Below are 20812 nucleotides of genomic sequence, written 5' to 3'. Positions count from 1 at the left end.
TTACCTACCCAACTCTGGGATATCCTTCCTAATTCCAGTTGTTTCTGAGCTAGAATTTTGCTCTCCCAGCGCTTCAGACGTCTTGTTTTTAGGAGGAATACTTTGGGCATATTTGCTCGAGGAAAGATCTATGCCAAATGCCTATTTCATCCTGCCTTTGTTTACAACTCAAAACTATAGAATATAATTATCTTCTACCTCTTGACAAAGATGGTTCATTCCATAAGTAATTGTAATTCATTAGTTTTATTGCTGCATTGAATAATTGAGAAGGATTTCATTGGGTAGGAGTTTTAAATGTTAGGTGTCGCAACACTGAATCTACATCTGCTTTCACCACTGAAGTCACTATATTTTAAAAGTAATCATAGAATCATAGAATCATTAAGGTAGGAAAAGACCTCTAAGATCATCGAGTCCAACCATCAACTCAACACTACCATGCCCACTAAACCACGTCCCTAAGCGCCTCATCTATACGTCTTTTAAATACTTTCAGTGGTTGGTGACTCCACCACTTCCCTGGGCAGCCTGTTCCAAGGCCTGACCACTCTTTCAGTAAAGAAATTTTTCCTAATGTCAAATCTAATCCTCCCCTGGTGCAACTTGAGGCTGTTTCCTCTCGTCCTATCACTAGTTACTTGGGAGAAGAGACCAACACCCACCTCGCTACAACCTCCTTTCAGGTAGTTGTAGAGCATGATGAGGTCTCCCCTCAGCCTCCTCTTCTCCAGGCTAAACAACCCCAGTTCCCTCAGCCGCTCCTCATAAGACTTGTGCTCCAGGCCCTTCACCAGCTTCGTTGCCCTTCTCTGGACATGCTCCAGCACCTCCATGTCCTTCTTGTAGTGAGGGGCCCAAAACTGAACACAGTATTCGAGGTGTGGCCTCACCAGTGCCGAGTACAGGGGCACGATCACCTCCCTACTCCTGCTGGCCACACTATTTCTGATACAAGCCAGGATGCCGTTGGCCTTCTTGGCCACCTGGGCACACTGCCGGCTCATGTTCAGCCGTCTGTCAATCAGCACCCCCAGGTCCTTTTCCTCTGGGCAGCTTTCCAGCCACTCTTCCCCAAGCCTGTAGCGTTGCATGGGGTTGTTGTGGCCAAAGTGCAGGACCCGGCACTTGGCCTTGTTGAATCTCATGCATTTGGCCTCAGCCCATCGATCCAGCCTGTCCAGATCCTTCTGCAGAGCTTTCCTATCCTTGAGCAGATCAACACTCCTGCCCAACTTGGTGTCATCTGCAAACTTACTGAGGGAGCACTCGATCCCCTCCTCCAGATCGTTGATAAAGATACTGAACAGGACCGGCCCCAGTACTGAGCCCTGGGGAACACCGCTCGTGACCGGCCGCCAACTGGATTTAACTCCGTTGACCACAACTCTCTGGGCCCGGCCGTCCAGCCAGTTTTTTACCCAGTGAAGAGTGTACCTGTCTAGGCCGTGAGCCGCCAGCTTCTCTAGGAGAATGCTGTGGGAGACAGTGTCAAAGGCTTTACTGACATCCAGGTAGACCACATCCACAGTCTTTCACTCATCCACGAGGCGGGTCACGTGGTCATAGAAGGAGATCAGGTTCATCAAGCAGGACCTGCCTCAGGTTATCAATCAAGATAACATCTGTATGAAATGCAGATAAGCCATCATGATTTTACAGTTTTAGCAGCCTGAAGAAATATTCTGATCTGATACAAATTGCTGTAATGATCTTACTTTTTGTTTTGGTTGACATATCCTGATTTATAATCATGAAATTTTGTCATCTATTTAACTAATACCATTCATTTTCCCCTTGCTTTAAAGAAAACAGGGAGAGATATTAGAAGATAAAAAAGAAAAAAAGGTTTTGTTTGCAATATGTATAAGGTCTTTTTTCCCCTAGCACTATATTGTTTGCAAAACTTTAATTATATAAAGTATTTGGGTGGAGGATTTGTCACTAGTACAGTGCATTATAGTTTTTGTAATATCCTGTACTACTTTTATCACTTTGGTATCATAATTAGTTTCTTCAATTTATTAAACAATATTGCTAATATGTTCCATATGTAGTTAATTTTCTCTCTTATGATCTTAAGAACAATGTACTGTACCAGGATTATTTTTAAAATGTAATGAACATATCAAACCCCACTACATTTTTAAGAAGGCAAGAATGAAGTACAACCTGCCTGCAGAATGGTAGGACAATGGACAAGTAGGTTTCTTAGTTCCTCATGGAGTTACTCCACATACTGCAGGCAACCACAAGAAAGCCTGTGGTTGATTTTTTTGTGGTTTTGGTTTATTTATTTATGGTTCAACCCCCTCCCCACCCTCCCGAGAAAGAATAATCTTAATAACTAAAAGTTTCTTTGTATCATAGCAATGAAATCAACAGTCAGGGCATTAGTCAAAACTTCAGAACATCCTTTAGATTCCTCTTTAAATACCTTGAAGCTAGTAAGAAGTGTGAACATAAGCATCAAAGCTTGAATGTGTTTGCCTCATCATCTTTTCTTTCTCTACCCAGACTTCATGAGTAGACTACACTTTGTAATCATTAAAATATCTTGGGATGCATTAAATGACTCTAACAGGAAAGTCATTTAACTCTTGTTAGCTGACTACAGTGAAAGCTACTTTAAAACAAAAGAGGGGGAACTTGGATAAAAATTTGGGAGGTATGTCTGAACAAAACCCCCAAAACCCCTAAAGCAAGTAATAATATGTGCTGGTTTTGGTTGGGCTAGAGTTAATTTTCTTCGTAGTAGATAGTTTGGGGCTATGTTTTGGATTTGTGCTAAAAACAGTGTTGATAATACAGGAATGTTTTAGTTATTGCTGAGCAGTGCTTACACAGAGTCAAGGCCTTTTCTGCTTCTCACACCATCCCACCAGCGAGTAGGCTCGGGGTGCACAAGAAGTTGGGAGGGGACACAACTGGGACAGCTGACCCCAACTGACCAAAGGGATATTCCATACCATATGATGTCATGCTCAGCATATATAAGTTCTGGGAAGAAGAAGGAAGTGGGGGACGTTCAGAGTGATGGCGTTTGTCTTCCCATGTAACCATTATGCGTGATGGAGCCCTGCTTTCCTGGAGATGGCTGAACACCTGCCTGCCGATGGGAAGTAGTGAATCAATTCCTTGTTTTGCTTTGCTTTGCTTTGCGCGGCTTTTGCTTTACCTATTAAACTGTCTTTATCTCAACCGACGAGTTTTCTCACTTTTACTCTTCTGATTCTCTCCCCCCTCCCACCAGCAGGGAGTGAGCAAGCGGCTGAGTGGTGCTTAGTTGCTGGCTGGGGTTAAACCATGACATAATAATAATTAAAAAAATCCCACTCAAAATCCCCAAACATTTTGAGATGCTAAAATCCAAGTGGGAATTCTAGAATTCTACTTTATTTTGAAGTCTGAAAAATCATATTAAATAAAGCCATTAATTTCAAATATAATCCTGGACAAATTCATTATAAGAAGAAAAATATAACCAGACTGTATGGGCTGGCAGATTGTTTAAATTATGTTCACTGGTACACTGAATGTTATCATCAATTGTGTCTGTAAAACACATAGCTAAGCTAAAATAAGTGAATTGTTTTAAGGTTCACCTGGTCAGTCTGGAATCTTGAAATTCATCCTCATTGGTTTTGTTTTGTTTTGTTTTTTAATGAATGGAAGTGATATTTTCCTGTTTGTGAGTCAAATTCAGGGAAAGAGAAGAATCTTTGTGGACATAGGCACATACATTTTTTCTTTCAAAGCTTTGTATCATGCTATCCTGGTCTTTAATGTTGTATGGTATGTTGTAAACAAGACAGCGAACAAATTTTCTAACAGTGTAACAGTTTGTCCCTGGAGAATGAGACGTTCCATGAGAAAATACGCATGGAATATCTCTTTGGCCAGTTGGGGTCAGCTGTCCCAGCTGTGTCTTTCTCAACTTCTTGTGCACCCCCAGCCTACTCGCTGGGGGAGCAGTGTGAGAAGCAGAAAAGGCCTTGACAGTGTGTAAGCACTGCTCAGCAATAACTAAAACATTGGTGTGTTATCAACCTGCTTTGGTCATAGGACACCTCTCCTCCTTAGCACCATGCGGGCTGCTATGAGAAAAATTAACTCCATTCCAGCCAGACCCAGTACAACGTTATATTAAATAACACAGTTTTCACACCACTAATTTGCTGGTAATTCACACTGACACGTGTTTGTCATTTGAATTGGGGTAATAAATTGACAGCCAGATTTCCAGAGGAGTTCTTTATGAACACCTAAAAAGAAGCTGACCTCCCATTTATCAACAAATATGGCCCTAGATGTTAAAGATGATTATGAGAATTGATTTCTTCCACTACCTATTTTTGCCCACACTGTCTATGAAATTGAATAGGGAATAAGCTATGATATTTGTAAGTTATATTTAGAGAAAAATAAGCATATTTTAAAAATACTGTTCTATAAAATTATTGTCTGCATTTTAATTTTATTCACTAGGTTTTTTTTAATACTCTTAGTTGTAAATGTAACATTTCAACAGCAAAGTTTGTTTTTTGCAGAATCAAAGGAACAGTTTTATTATAGAACAACTTGATTTTTAAACTAATTCTGTTCTTCATTATCTTGATTACATTGTCTTATACAATGACCCAAGAAATCGGATTCTTTTTTGCTGTGTTCACTGAACAAAGGGAACTTCAGGAAACATCTGCTATGTCTAATAATTCCAGTTAAACAGGCAATTGGTTCTAAAACAATTACTTTTTTGTGTGGAGGGAATAGGAGTTTGTAAAAAGTTTGTGCTTACTTCTTAGACTTACAGGAATTCACACTGTAGCCTATGAAATTTAAGTCTTAATTAGTGAATTTTCAATTCAATTTTTTTCTGATCATGAAATGGTGTTTTAGTCACAAAAGTGTTGTCTTTCTGTTTCCGTATACTTTTCTTCTCTTTTTAAAAAAACCCATAATTATGTGGATGTAATTAAAAAGTTATTTGCTGTTGTATTTCTCTCCCACACCAATCCGTTCACACTTCCATGTTGGGTTTTTTTTTTCAGTTTCTCACATTTTCTCCACCACCTTCTCCCTGCTTCTTTTCTCGTTGTTGTAACTTGCCAATGCTTTGTGAAAGTGTTTAGATTTTCTTTGTGATACCTCTGGGATTGGAAAAAAATACTACTTTCACCGCAGCCAATGGAACAGAAGATCATAGAATCATTAAGGTTGGAAAAGACCTCTAAGATCATCGTGTCCAACCGTCAACCCAACACACCATGTCCACTAAACCATGTCCCTAAGCACCTCATCTACACATCTTTTAAATACTTCCAGGGATGGCGACTCTACCACTTCCCTGGGTAGCCTGTTCCAAGGCCTGATCACTCTTTCAGTAAAGAAATTTCTCCTAATGTCCAATCTAAACCTCCCTTGGCGCAACTTGAGGCCATTTCCTCTCGTCCTATCGCTAGTTACTTGGGAGAAGAGACCAACACCCACCTCACTACAACCTCCTTTCAGGTAGTTGTAGAGCATGATGAGGTCTCCCCTCAGCCTCCTCTTCTCCAGGCTAAACAGTCCAGTTCCCTCAGCCGCTCCTCATAAGACTTGTGCTCCAGGCCCTTCACCAGCTTCGTTGCCCTTCTCTGGACACGCTCCAGCAAGTCAATGTCCTTCTTGTAGTGAGGGGCCCAAAACTGAACACAGTATTTGAGGTGCGGCCTCACCAGTGCCGAGTACAGGGGCACAATCACCTCCCTGCTCCTGCTGGCCACACTATTTCCGATATAGGCCAGGATGCCGTTGGCCTTCTTGGCCACCTGAGCACACTGCCGGCTCATGTTCAGCCGTCTGTCAATCAGCACCCCCAGGTCCTTTTCCTCTGGGCAGCTTTCCAGCCACTCTTTCCCAAGCCTGTAGCGTTGCCTGGGGTTGTTGTGGCCAAAGTGCAGGACCCAGCACTTGGCCTTGTTGAACCTCATACAGTTGGCCTCAGCCCATCGATCCAGCCTGTCCAGGTCCCTCTGCAGAGCCTTCCTACCCTCGAGCAGATCAACACTCCTGCCCAACTTGGTGTCGTCTGCAAACTTACTGAGGGAGCACTCGATCCCCTCGTCCACATCATTGATAAAGATATTGAACAGGACCGGCCCCAGTACTGAGCCCTGGGGAACACCACTCGTGACTGGCCGCCAACTGGATTTAACTCCGTTGACCACAACGCTCTGGGCTCGGCCATCCAGCCAGTTTTTTACCCAGTGAAGAGTGTACCTGTCTAGGCCGTGAGCCGCCAGCTTCTCTAGGAGAATGCTGTGGGAGACAGTGTCAAAGGCTTTACTGACATTCAGGTAGACCACATCCACAGCCTTTCCCTCATCCACGAGGCGGGTCACGTGGTCATAGAAGGAGATCAGGTTGGTCAAACAGGACCTGTCTTCCATGAACCTGTGCTGGCTGGGCCTGATCCCCTGTTTGTCCCGGACATGGCTCGTGAGCACCCTCAAAACGAACCGCTCCATGATCTTCCCTGGCACCAAGGTCAGGCTGACCGGCCTGTAGTTCCCCAGATCCTCCTTCCAGCCCTTCTTATAGATGGGCGTCACATTGGCGAGCCTCCAGTTGTCCGGGACTTCCCCAGTTAACTAGGACTGCTGGTAAATGATGGAGAGTGCCTTGGCAAGCTCCGCCGCCAGCTCCCTTAGTACCCTCGGGTGGATACCATCCGGCCCCATAGACTTGTGAGCATCCAGGTGGCATAGCAGGTCGTTAACTGCTTCCTCTTGGATTATGGGGGGTTTATCCTGCTCGTCGTCCTTGTCTTCCAGCTCAGGGGGCTGAGTACCCTGAGGATAACCACTCTGACTACTAAAGACTGAGGCAAAGAAGGCGTTGAGTACCTCAGCCTTTTCCTCATCCTTGGTGGCAACGTACCCCCCCGCATCCAATAGAGGATGGAGATTCTCCTTGGCTCTCCTTTTGTCATTAATATACTTGTAAAAGCATTTTTTGTTGTCTCTCACGACAGTGGCCAGGTTGAGTTCTAGCCAGGCTTTTGCCTTTCTAATTTCCTCTCTGCACAACCTAACGAGATCCCTGTACTCTTCCTGAGTTGCCTGTACTCTTCATGAGATGAAGCTGATTCAGCAGGACTAGGAAAAGCATTTTGCAAAATGAAATTAACAGACTTCTCTTAGTGCTCGTAGCACTTTGTTCTATAATTACTGATAGGAGATCCATCTTTGAGGCTCAGGATCGCTACATGGCTCCCAGGTAGGTAGAATCTGCATCAGCTGCAAAAGCAGCATTCTTAGGTTTTGGAGGGAGCAAGAAAGTCTCTTGTAGTTCTCCAGTCTTTTTGTAGTTTCCAGTTTTGTAGCTTTTTTCTTCCCAGTCAAAACTCTTGATTAGCAGACTCTGGAAGAACAGGTCTTGTACTCCTAGCTGACGTCATAGATTCAGAAAGAACAAACAATGTGGAACTGTCTGACTCCTGCATTACTCTATGGAGTGAGATTTCCTGATTTGGTTATCACTGGCCTCTGTCATCACCATTCAAATTGGCCTATGTACCTTCTAACAGTATAAACTCTAACCTTTTGAATATTCTGAAGTAATATTGAAAACATTTCTAATTTTTTAGAATACTACATGAATTTCTGTCATTCACTACACACTGAAATCAGGAGATGAAAAGTGAGTTACAAGTGAATACACACATGTACATGTGTGTCTGGGAATCAGAGGCTGCTTAGTGTTTAGAAGACAGACAAATCAATGCTCATGCTAATGGCTAGTTCTTATACATTATTGATCTCTACCACTACATACACAAAGCAGTCAGTTCTCAACAGTCATCTCCTAAACAATCATCTTAGCTTTGAGTATACAATACCAGGAGCTGATGTTGTACAGCTAGTGCTCATGGCTGTGGTCCTTGGTGATCTCATTCCTGGAGGTCAAGGTGATGAGCTCAAGAGCTCTTTGGCAAGAGAAGATGGAAATTATCTTTTTGTGTGTGTGGGCCCCTGATATCATCAGAGATTCTGTCTTTCTGCATACCCTCCAGTTCACTTTACATCAATTAGAACAAATTAATTCCTGGTGACTGATGCTAGTTATGACAGCAAATTTCTTCTTTGGGTTTCCTCTAAGAGTTCCATTTAGATTCTTACCCCGATTTTATGATGAGGGTACATGAGACAGCAAAGTAAGCCTCACAGATTGACACTACTGGGAGAAGGAAGGAATTACCTTCCCTCTCAGTGCCTCAGCCTTCCCAATCATTCACCCTCATTCCCATCCATCTCATTCCAGTTCATCTTTTCCCCTGACTTCGGTGGTGTTGGGGACTATGTAGCACTCTGGTTTTATTCCCTGATTTCTGTAGAACTGTGGAAAACATTTTTTTTGTAAATTTCATATAAAACGATAAAATTCTTTGTAAGCCACTCATGTAGTCTTGTGTTTTATTAGGACTACAGGGTTGATTTCTTTCCAGTTCAGTTGTTTCTTGCATTAATCATGTAGTCCAGCTGATGGGAATGTATGATCAGAAACTGCTAGCATATAGGCAGAGCTAAGTTGATGAGAACGTAGGTGGCCAGTGACCAGCTCTTAACTTCTAATGATTACCAACCAGAGAAAGGAGCATACATAAATGGTGCAACCTCAGCTCAAAGCAAAAAGCTGAGGTGTCATGACCATCGACTAAACAGATGGATGCCTGTATGAAGCTGGTGAAGGATCTAGAGAACAAATATTATGAGGAGCGGCTGAGGGAACTGGGACTGTTTAGCCTGGAGAAGAGGAGGCTGAGGGGAGACCTCATTGCACTCTACAACTACCTGAAAGGAGGTTGTAGCGAGGTGGGTGTTGGTCTCTTCTCCCAAGTAACTAGCGATAGGACGAGAGGAAATGGCCTCAAGTTGCGCCAAGGGAGGTTTAGATTGGACATTAGGAGAAATTTCTTTACTGAAAGAGTGGTCAGGCCTTGGAACAGGCTGCCCAGGGAAGTGGTGGAGTCACCATCCCTGGAAGTATTTAAAAGACGTGTAGATGAGGTGCTTAGGGACGTGGTTTAGTGGGCATGGTAGTGTTGAGTTGATGGTTGGACTTGATGATCTTAGAGGTCTTTTCCAACCTTAATGATTCTATGATTCTATGATTGAGATTAGGAGGAAATGATGCAAACATATATATGCATGTAAAATTAACTTTCCCATTACAAAGATCCTACATACTATGTTCCAGCTGAAATCAGTCATTTTTGTAAGTTTTGAAAAGGCATTTCTACATTACTGCAGGACTTCTGTCTGTTGAAATGAACGCTGAAGGCTAAAAGCATACAGGACTACATTAACAGGAGCACAGCCAGTAGACTTTGAAAAGTGATTATTCCCCTTTACTTGGTAGTCATTAGATTGCATCTGGAATACAATGTCCAGTTTTTGGCCTTGCAACGCAAGAAAAACATTGACAGACTGCAGTAAGTTCAGCAAAGGGCCACCAGAATAGTCAGGAGTTGGAGCACTTGCTCTGTGAGGAGAAGCTGAGGAAGTTCAGCTTGTTCAGCCTGGAGAAGAGACATCTTCAGGGGGCTGAACAGCAGCCCCCCAATGCCTAAATGAAAGATAGTTAGAGAAGGGAGCCAGACTCTTTACAGATGTGCACAGCAGGGAAAAGAGACACTGGTTATAAATTGACAGGTTGTGGCTGAATGAGGTACAAAGAGAAAATTCTTCACTTCAGGTATAATTAAGCATTGGAGCAGGTCGTCCAAATAGATGTCAGTCTCTGTGCTTGAAGGTTTTCAAAACCCCATTGGACTAATCCCATCATTTCAATGTTGACTTTGTTTTGAACAGGATGCTAGGCTAGATGACCCAGTGAATGATTCTATGATTCTGTGATTTTTTTATGCTCTTTTACATATCTTTGAACAACTGTATGTGATTGTTTTCAGAAATCAAGTCAATGTGTATCTAAGAATTTTCTGGATGAGAAATTTCTCTAGATGTCACAGTCAGAAACATCTACTTTCCTTTAAAATTTCCATGGGCTTTTTAATGAGCATTGAATCATTATATGACTTTGGAACACACTATTTCCAGCTGCAGAATGACCCCTTGAACCATGACGGGATTCAAGTTCAGAGCTTACTGGAGGGAAGAAATTCAACTGCTGAACTACCAGAAGCCGTTTGACTCTTCATCTTTTGTTTTCCTATACAGATTCAGATTTGGCCTGACACACTACTTAGTCTGTGAGATCTGAAGTCACCACAGCAAGAGGCCACATGAATATAATTTGTTTGTTTCTTGCTAGATGTGCAGTTCCCATTAGCAGAACATCAGTTCTTGTGCACTCAGCAAGTGAAAAATAGACACCTTGTATTTCATGTTCAATCAATAATATTATGGATTGACTTCTCTGTTGAAATATTTATGGAGAAAATCCAGCTGCCTACCTATTAATGAGAACTGTTTTCATTATTTGTATTTGCAGCTTTTGATTAGTGTCAGACAAATTGAATTACTGTGTGAAAATGGTTTTGATTAAAGCAAAATTAGAAACCTAAGTAGTTTGCAACAGCAGATTTTTATTTCATTTCCTAGTATGAAACTTACCTAGATACTACAGCAGACTACTCATTTGATTTTTCTTTCATCTCTGTGACTACTATTTATGCTGCTTGTATGGTTTCCTGCAATGCAGTTTATGCTCAGGAAAAATTCATATGACTGGAAGTTATATGGAATCACCACTAAGACAACTAAAAGAAAAAAATGTTTATTTAACATATCTTTCAGCATCCTGGAAAATTAAAGAGAATTTAATGTGAAATACTGTAGCGCAACACTTGGCAAAACATACACTTCCAATGACTGGTGGATAAAGCATTGTTGAATTTGGAAATAGATAGAGTTGTATCAGAACTGTATAAAAAGTTTCCCATCTAATTGTTTCACTCAGCTCCATATTTTGTTGACTGAGAATTATAGTATGATTTGAAATATGGTTGTAAAATGTAATTGAAGGGGTTGTTTGGATTTTTTTTTTTTTTTTTTTTCTATTCGAGAGTATGTATTGGACAGAACACATATGTTACTGTACATGCTTTGGTGGCTTGTATTCAGAAGTACAAAGGACAGAATTCTTCACCTGAGCTTGTTTAGCACAAACAAAGCATTAATTATGAGCTTATGAAACTAGGTTATGAAAATTATGAAGATCAGGTCAGTAGTGCTTGCCTCTCCTTCAATAGGACTGCCTCCTACCTTTTTAATACATGTATTTGGAACGCAGGCTCAAGGAGTCTTCACACCAGGCTTTGCAGTCTGACTTCGAGGTCGGACCTCTTGTCATCTGAGTGATGCATACTAGGCATATTGACAATTTCCTTTTCAAATGAAGGAATGTGACATCTTCCTAGATCCAGTCCAATTTTCACTACTCTTCTGTTGGATACCTGACCCTGGGGGTTGCCCAAGTGGAAAAGAAAAATAAATACTTTGTGGCATCTCGTTCTTCCCTCTTTACTGTATGTGCAAAAAGTATTATTCACAAGAAGTGAAAGTGGGTTTACAAGGATTAACCATGGAAAATACTCATATATGTTGCTACATAAATTTAACAGAACTTTTACAATGTGTACAATGGTAAATGGTAAATACAATGAGTAAATAGCACAATAACAAATGCAAAAAGCATGACATTTTCTAGGAAATCTAAGTACAAAATCTAAATATAATTTTAATAAAATTATATGCAATCCTTTGAATTATGCATTGTTAGGATGTGTCAGTCTGCATCTTGAACAGGCCCTGAAGCAACATTTCCTAGTTAAAGACCACAGCAACAAACATAACATGATGCATTATAAAACTGCAAAATGTCTGGAATAGAAAATTACTTTCTTGGATATCAAGATTAAGATTATCATTTGATTAGCAAATGCCCAATACTATTTTGGATGAGATTAGTTTCCCTTTAATTACCCATGTGTTCACAATTTGAGGTACTTCATTACTTGCACATTTCTAACCGCATCCATCTCTCCCATTACACCTTTTCAATTACAATGAAAATGGTATAAAATTACATTGTTATATTCACATTTTAATTTGTAGTATGACTATTAATCTTTTCCTTTAACCAGCTGGATGGGTATTATGACACAGGATTTTTCTCCACTAAGCACTCTTTCTTCTGAGTAGCAACTTTTTGTTCTTTTTTTGGGATATGGGTCAAAGACAATTTAGATTCCATCACACCTGTCCTGAGACAAACATTTATATGGTAGTGGTGTTTTTTTTATTTAACAGTTTTCAGTGGGTTTTGAATACATCAAGTTGAATTCCTTTTTTTTTTTTCAAATCAGAACTCAGTAAGCATTTCAAATGTGATACATAAAAATTAATGTAATCATTTGGAAAATACAGGGCCAAGACATTGATTAGTTATGATATTCTATTTAAAAAATGATGGGATAGTTAATTTCAGGAATGTCAAAACATTAGGAGTACCATAAAAAATGTTGAGCAACACAAGGCCACATTCAGCTCATCGAATTATGTCTGGTCCATAACCTCTCTTTATATCACAGTCCTTCTAACAGACCTTTTGAAAATTTTAGACTTGACTTTTGAATAAGACTTTCTATCAACTTTGTTTCATGGAAAATTTCTTAAAATCAGTAGGTAACTTTAAAGCCCTTTATTCCAATGAAACGGAATTTATTTGGGAAACACTGCTTTGTCAAAACAGATTCACCAAGCAAATTACGTGGTTAATTCCTACTGAAATGAGATCCTAATGTTTAAACTGTTAGGCAGTTTTGATACCCACAGGCAGATCAAACACAGAAAAATGACTTCGAACTTTAATGGGAGTTTATGGACCTCAATAGAAATTAGCTGACTAAATAACCTTCACCTATCCGTAAATGTCCAAATCCTGATCACTTAATGTCTTAACATCTGTGGTAGTTTTCACCTCAGATTTTGGCCACAACTTCTGGGCATGTAGGCAGTCTCACTGGCGCTGATACCAGAAAATAAGAAGTAATGGAACCTTAATCTGTGGTTGGAGGCAATTATGTTGCACATACTTCAGCAGCACTGAAAATTAACGCTAAGCAATGCTGGATTTCATTAACTGTCTTGGCCAGTAATGTTTCTGTTCGTCTCCTAAATATATAAATATTACTTACTGATTAGAGGATTCCCCTCCTCATGTGATCTAAATAATATGATTTCATCAGTATGAGGGGACAATCTCTGAGAAAATCTTTGACTTTCTCTTTCAGAGCAGTTCCACATTGTATAAATATAATAGTGGCTGGTTTTTTTTTTTTTTAGATCTTTCTACATACCCAAAAGACATGAAACCATTTGGAAAGATATCACATCATAGAATAACCACTGAAAAAGTGACTTAGGGTTGTTATTTCATCACAACAGACTAATATACGAGTGGATGAGGACATCATACTGTTACTAGCAGCTTGGATGGAAACTCTTTTTTACAGCTTATCCTTTCACAGGTATGATATGCAGGCAATACTGTGTCATGAAGTTGGAGACCATGAATCATGGCTGCAAAAGAAGGGGAAATATGTCATAGCAGCCCTTCTAAAAGTAAGTAGTCAAATATTCTCCCTCTTCCTGTGTACTCTGAAGACATATCGGTTGTCACAAGAAGAGAATAATAAATTATTTTGCATTCAGTGCCTTAGACAAGCCTTCAATGTATTCAGCAGTAGCTTTATTTGCTTCTGATCTTCAAATTTCTAATATCATTTACTGGTGGTGTTAATCTGGAAAAAAATACATATATAATTCTTTTTCACACTTCATGAATTAAATAACACAATAAAATCAGTTCCATCCCTTGATAATCTCTGAGACAATCTTTAATCCTTATTTTAGATAGCCTCTGTTCCTTTAACATGAGTATACCTTTTCATTTGAGCAAGAAAAAATAGTTTGCTCCCTGCTATTAGACTGAATATAATTTGTGAAACAGATCCAATGCATCATTTAGTTACACTATTACCTCCTTGTAGATTAACTACGGGTCTGGTAGATTAATTGTTCTTGATGGAAAGTCAGAATAAACCCATTTTCTATGCCATTCTTCTATGAAGTTAAGCCTCAGCGATTCTACTTTCCTTTTATTCTGTCACTTTTCTTGTTTTTGTGTCTCACTGTATAAAAGTTTCTTGCTGTATAAAAGTATTGAAGACTTTGAAGTATGATGGCCAAATTTGGGTCAATAAAATAAGGCTCTCCACTGTGTAGACAGCTAGAATATAAGAATGTATGTCTGAGATGCCCACTAGGGAGCACTGAAAGCAGGACTTTTACCTTTAATGGTGTAGTATTTTCAGTGTTACAGAGCATACTTAAAACCTGGTTGCCTATCCCAAAAATCTCCAGCATAGGTAAGTATAATGCCTGATCATATGTACTTGCAGGTACAGCTGATTCTTCAGTGATAATATAATAATATCCTGTGAAAACACTTGATTTATCAGAAGTTCCACCTTCTTAGTGTCATTTCAGGTAAATTATACATCTTAACTTGAAGTCCTGTCAGGAGGTTAAAGTACCGCAAAAAAGTGAAGTAAAGTAATAATAAGAAGCAAAACTAAATGAGAGAGGTCTCAGTAGTAGGCTCAGTAGTACTCACTAGCAGTAGTGGTATCCCTGTACCTAGCTTAAGATTTATTATTTAGTGATTCTTATTTTCACCATAAGAGCTTCACAAATACCATTTGTAGAAGTGTTCAGGATACTCTATTTTTTGCATGTTGAAATTACTGTAGTGTAATTCTATTAAAAGGTTTTGCTTTCACTGACTTATTTTCAAAATCTCAAAAGAAAAAAAAAAGAAGTCACAAGAACTAAGTGTATAAAGTATGCTAAGAAGCTACCACCTTCATCTGGTAAAGTGGATTTAATGTTAGCTAGCTTTCCCTAATTTTACATGCTTTCAGACATGCAAATAACATAATTTTCCTTATGTCATGGTTTAACCGCAGGAGCCTGCCAATTAATAGCTAAACAGCAATAACAGCTATAAATTCGATCTAGCACATTCCAATCAAACCTGTCGTTATCTTGAACCATTCGAGCCCCACGTTGGGCGCCAAAAAGGACTGTCGTGGTTTAATGCCAGCCAGCAACTGAGCACCACACAGCTGCTCGCTCACCCCCCCGCCAGGGGGGATGGGGGAGAGAATCAGAAGGGTAAAAGTGAGAAAAACTCATGGGTTGAGATAAAGACAGTTTAATAGGGAAAGCAAAAGCCGTGCATGCAAGCAAAGCAAAACAAGGAATTCATTCACTACTTCCATCGGCAGGCAGCTGTTCAGCCATCGCCAGGAAAGCAGGGCTCCATCATGTGTAATGGTTACTTGAGAAGACAAACGCCATCACTCCGAACGCCCCCCCTCCTTCTTCTTCACCCAGCCTTATATGCTGAGCATGACGTCATGTGGTATGGAATAGCCCATTGGCCAGCTGGGCCAGCCGTCCCGGCCACGCTCCCTCCCAGCCCCCTGCACATCTGGCAGGGCATGGGAAGATGAAAAGTCCTTGACTAGCGTAAACAATACCTAGCAACAACCAAAACATCAGTGTGTCATCAACATTATTCTCACACTACATCCAAAACACAGCACTATACCAGTTAATAGGAAGAAAATCAACTCTATCCCAGCCAAAACCAGGACACCTTACAAGAAAAGAAAAGAAAGGAAAACTCCACAAGACCAGCTTTCCTAAACTCAATCTGTCTTAGATAAATTTAAATGAGTAATTCCTGGACAATTTCTCCCTATGAAGTTACAGTGTTGCTATCTAAACTTTGTAGTAATGACACAATCAGAATAAAAAAAAAATGCTAAATCAATCAGCTTAAAATCAGAAAAATAAAGAAGTCTTTCATTATGACATTCAGTTGCATGTATTAATTCTGTTTAAAAGTTCTTCAATCTTTAGCTGAAAAATTAACCTATTTGCTTGGAGCTCCTCAATGAAGGAGAGGATTGGGACTAAAAGAGTTTAGTGACAACTCTGTAATTTACGGTTTTAAATAGTAAGATGAATTTAGGCAAGACAGCATTTTTGTGCTTTGTTAAAAGTACGTAACAGTATGCAAAAGATTGAAACAGATAAAGTCTTATGTTTAGATAAATCTGAAGGATAGGTGTTAACAGATCAGAGAAGATACGTTTATTTCTCCAAATAAAAAAATCTGATTTCATATACTGTGTATCAAACTGCTAATTCAAAATAAATCTTGATCATCTAAGAAACTGAGTTTATTTTATTTGAACTCCTATTTTGCAGATACTTATGTGAACATATGAAACCTCCTGAAACCTGTGGGATTTCTATGTGAGGGCATGAGTGTAGTCTTTTATATCAATATATCAGTCTGGAATCAAACCATAAGAATTAATTTAGAAATGCTTGAAAAGCTCCATAGAGGTAAATATAAATACTTGCTGAAAGTTCCTTGGAATTGAGATATTAAATTATTTTTGTCCCCTTTGAAAATTCCAGCCCTAATATTTTTTAGTTACAGCACAGCCACTGTTGGAATCTCTGAGAGCCTTGTCTCATTTTCATTACGTGTTGCATTAGTCCTACACTGATTTAGAGTACAGACCTTGTTACCAATTCAAAGTCTTATGAATAAATAAATAAATAAATATCCCATAACTTAATCCAGTTAATCTGGGCCCTGAGAAACCCAACTAGGACAGTATCCAGCAAACAGAGCCAGTGCAAAGTATTTCAACAATGGATAAAAAGCACTCATATCATTTGGATGAAGCAGACAGAATTTTCTGCAAAATCATTCCAATAGGTAACCAGTATTAACTGTACCTTGCTAGCACCCATTTCCAGCTGTGCATTCTTGTATTCATTTTATGCAACTTCTCTATTCTCTTCTTGCCACTAAGATAACAGAACAATTAAATTTGTATGCTCTTTAAAAAATATAACAAACAACTTTTTCTTAGTATGGACCTTCCAATTCTTGGAATTAAAAACCAGTATTTATTAGCACTAATGTATTCTTATGAGCATCTGATAAACAGGAAGGTTGTCTACTGGGTACAGTTCTGCTTTATACAGGATATATTTATACAAATTTCTGGCTTATCTTTGTTGTTTAGTTAATTTGATTGTAATTGTAATAGCAGTGTGTGTGTTCTTAAATGTTAACCTGGAAGTGGCTGGGAATGTTTCAACATATTTTTCAATAGAAAAACCAGCTTTTTTCAAAACAGAAGTTTAGTATAGTCACATGGTGTTCTAAAATAGCAATAAAAAGGATGAAATATGAAATATTTCAATGAAATATGAAATATTTCAATAATATATGAAAGTGGGATCAATACTATAGGGAAAAAAATCACTTTCTGGTTTGAGATTGCTTCTGCTTTTCCATCTGTAGAAGAAATTAAAACAAATAAAAGTAAAACCAAGGAAGATAATATGCATTGTGAACAGTTTTGAAATTTGGTGTATAAAATATATCAACCTACAATACATTTCCTAAGATTTTCTGTTAGAATTTTTTAAGTTATGTCCAGTTAAGTTTCAGTTTGGGACAGAGAGCATCCTTGGCCACATTTATCTGAGAACTTACTCGAGCCATTGATACTTTAAAAATATTTACCACAAACATACTGTCTTTCAAAAATTCTATCAGGTTTTGCTAAAAAGCTTCCACCTGTGTAGCGTAGCTCCTCTACTGATTTTTCTCATGCATGAGAAGAATATTCTAAATATAATTCTCTGCTCTGGAATTCCGTTTAATTTTTCACTTAGTACTATAAGCTGATATAGCACAAATATGTCTGAAACAGTAATTTTCCTTTATTTTGATCTTTCTAATCCTGTGACATACCCTATTTTAGCAGGTTCAAATGGCTTCAGAAAAATGTAGACATAGCATTTTCCAGTATTGCCAAGTTTTATTTCTGTGCTGTCTGCTCATAAGGACAGATGAATTTTGGCATATTGCTATGCAAATATACACATGTAACCTCAATACCAGAGCTACTTGCACATTTGGCCAGCTGACTCTGCGCTCAGGTGTAGTCATGCCCGCTGGCACCTGTGTGTCTGTGTGGGTTTTAGCTTTTATCTTCAAATGATCTAACTCTTCAGTGGGATTCTCTCTTATTTTAATGTTCCCTTGGAGTCTATATACATTTATGGAATAAAAATGTAAGTCTATATGTATTACAAAATGCATTGCAAACAGTCTTAACCAGCTCTGTCACTGAATAAATTTATTATGTGTGTTCCTGACTTCATCTTTCAGAAAGTCCTTTAGGACCTGTAAACTGCTTATAGACAAGCAATCAAGTTGTCAAGTCTAACAAGTTAATTCATTTCAGCTCCTTTGTTGTAACTGCCTGTATACCTAGTCTAAGCCTAAGACAAATTCAACCTAGATCACTCGGTAAAAGATAATAGGCTATCAGAAATTTATCATAAAGTAACATGGCCAATTAGCACAGAACAGCTCATACATGGTAATGTCCTGCTCTAGTATGTGTTGCAGTAATTTGTATGTGCATTCAGATGCAGAAATATTCTTATGATTGCAAAACACTTAAGTTTCTGGATTTTTTTAGAATTAAAATATCCAGATCAGCAATGTCCATTATGATGACCAAGAAGATCAAGTTTATTCCCATGACTCTCCTATGGTTACAGAATCACAAATTCATGGAATCGCAGAATGGCTGAGTTTGGAAGGGATCTCTGGAGGTCATCTTGTCCAACATGCCTGCTCAAGCAGGGCCACCTGGAGCAGGTTACCCAGCACCATGTCCAGGCATGTTATGAATATCTCCAAGGAGGGAGGCTCCACAGCCTCTCTGGGCAACCTGTGCCAGTGCTCAGTCACCCTCACAGTAAAAAAAGTGTTCCCTTACATTCAGACCGAACTTCCTGTGTTTCAGTTTGTGCTCATTGCCTCTGGTCCTGTCACTGTTACTGCTGAACTATTAAACACAGGTGCTGTGGATCTATATGTAGCCGAAGAAGGTTAAGTCATGTCCTTTAGGGTACAATTGGAAGTGTAGAAGTTGTGTCACTTCCTGGTTTTACTACTAAGCACATATCATGGGGTTCTTTCAAGCCATATTTAAAAAGCGTATCTAAAATGCATGGGAGCTAAGAACTGATATACATTTGTCTCTTCTATTTCATGTGACAACATAAGCTATGGAACTTCACTCAGAAGGGGAAGTAGAAAAAACTTAGCTCCATCTTTTTTCCTTTTCTTTCATTTAAACTTTTTCTCCTATTCAATTAAACTCACGCTAAGTTTTGCTTGAGAGTTAAGAACAAAATGATACCTGTTTTGGAGAATGTTTTGTGACACCTGGAAGACTAAGACCACTCTTTCAGTGATCCACTTTTCCAGTTTCTCTTACATAGTCTTCTATTATTTTTTGTCCATTAGTACTTGTCTGTTTTCTTCCTTGTCAGTGAATAAAGTAAATGAAATCATTAGTATGCATACCAGAATTTAATACCAATTGATGATATGTTAATTTCCTGCACTGCAAAAAAATGGATAAAGCATTATGAACATGCTGTGGTTGTTGAAGTCTCTAAAACTAAGAATACTTGCATAGTGTAAATAAATTGTGCTATGTAGTATTTTGCACTTTTATACTGTGGGTTTGGAAGATCTGGATATGCCATAGGTTAATAGGTAGATCCCTATATGTTAAGCAGTGTATTTAGAGACAAAAAATAAACCTTTTTTAATTACATCTATTTAATTGCACACTGAATGGGCACTTTGAACTCAGGAGACAAGCAGAGTGTCCGAAGTTACCTGAGCAAGTTCAGCATAATATAGTCAGCATGTTATATTTAAAATATGCCGTCCTAGAGTAAATTAATCACCTCTCTTGAAACATGTTATTAAAAATGCACTTCAGCCTATGTTAACATTCTTTGCTACCTATAATAATGTTCTTTGCTGTTTATATTCTTCTCTATCCTATGTCCACAGAAGTTTCTTCACTGAGATTATGCTGCACTGTGTTTTAATCCTTGTTTACAAGAAACATATTTTTTCAAATACGTATTTTATTAAAAGTCTGCTACCTGCCTCCCAAAATTCTCTCTGTTGCTTGTCCTGATCAATCACTTTTATAATAACTTGAAAAGACACTAAAATAATTTACATACTGACATACTTACTCATTCTATTCTAAATGTTCATAGAAAAGAAACAGAAATAAAGAATATCAAGAGTCACAGTTCTCCATATGAAATAGGATCAGAGAAGTAAAAAGGCTGGGAAAAATTAAGGCACCACTGTGACTTCTTTGGGGGATAATTACAGGGTCATCTATAGCAGTCTGTCTTAAGGGATTAAGTTTACACAGTTTGATCAGTGTAAATGGATTAATGTATCACTACAAATAAGGTAATGATTACTTTTAGCATAATGTACATAGCAAGTCTACAAGCAGATGCCATTTTTTCAATTTTTTCTTTTTTTTTTTTTCATTTTGAATTTCAGCAGAGGGATTACTTGAGAGCTTTTTGCAAAAACATGCTATACAGATTGAAATGTGAGCTCTGTAAGCTCAATAAGCAGCTGATGATGCTTTCTGTTAACAGACCAAGCTTTCTGGGAAGTCTTACACTCTCAAGAAGAGGGAACCAGCAATGGGAAAAAAACCAAAGTTTATAAAGAAAGTAACTATGATAGTACTGTAAAGACCTGAAAAAGGAAAAGACATCATTCTACTTCTGCATATGCA

The sequence above is a fragment of the Calonectris borealis genome, chromosome 4 (genome assembly GCF_964195595.1).
Source record: "Calonectris borealis chromosome 4, bCalBor7.hap1.2, whole genome shotgun sequence".
Classification (NCBI taxonomy): domain Eukaryota; kingdom Metazoa; phylum Chordata; class Aves; order Procellariiformes; family Procellariidae; genus Calonectris; species Calonectris borealis.
Note: the sequence above shows the minus strand (reverse complement) of the source record.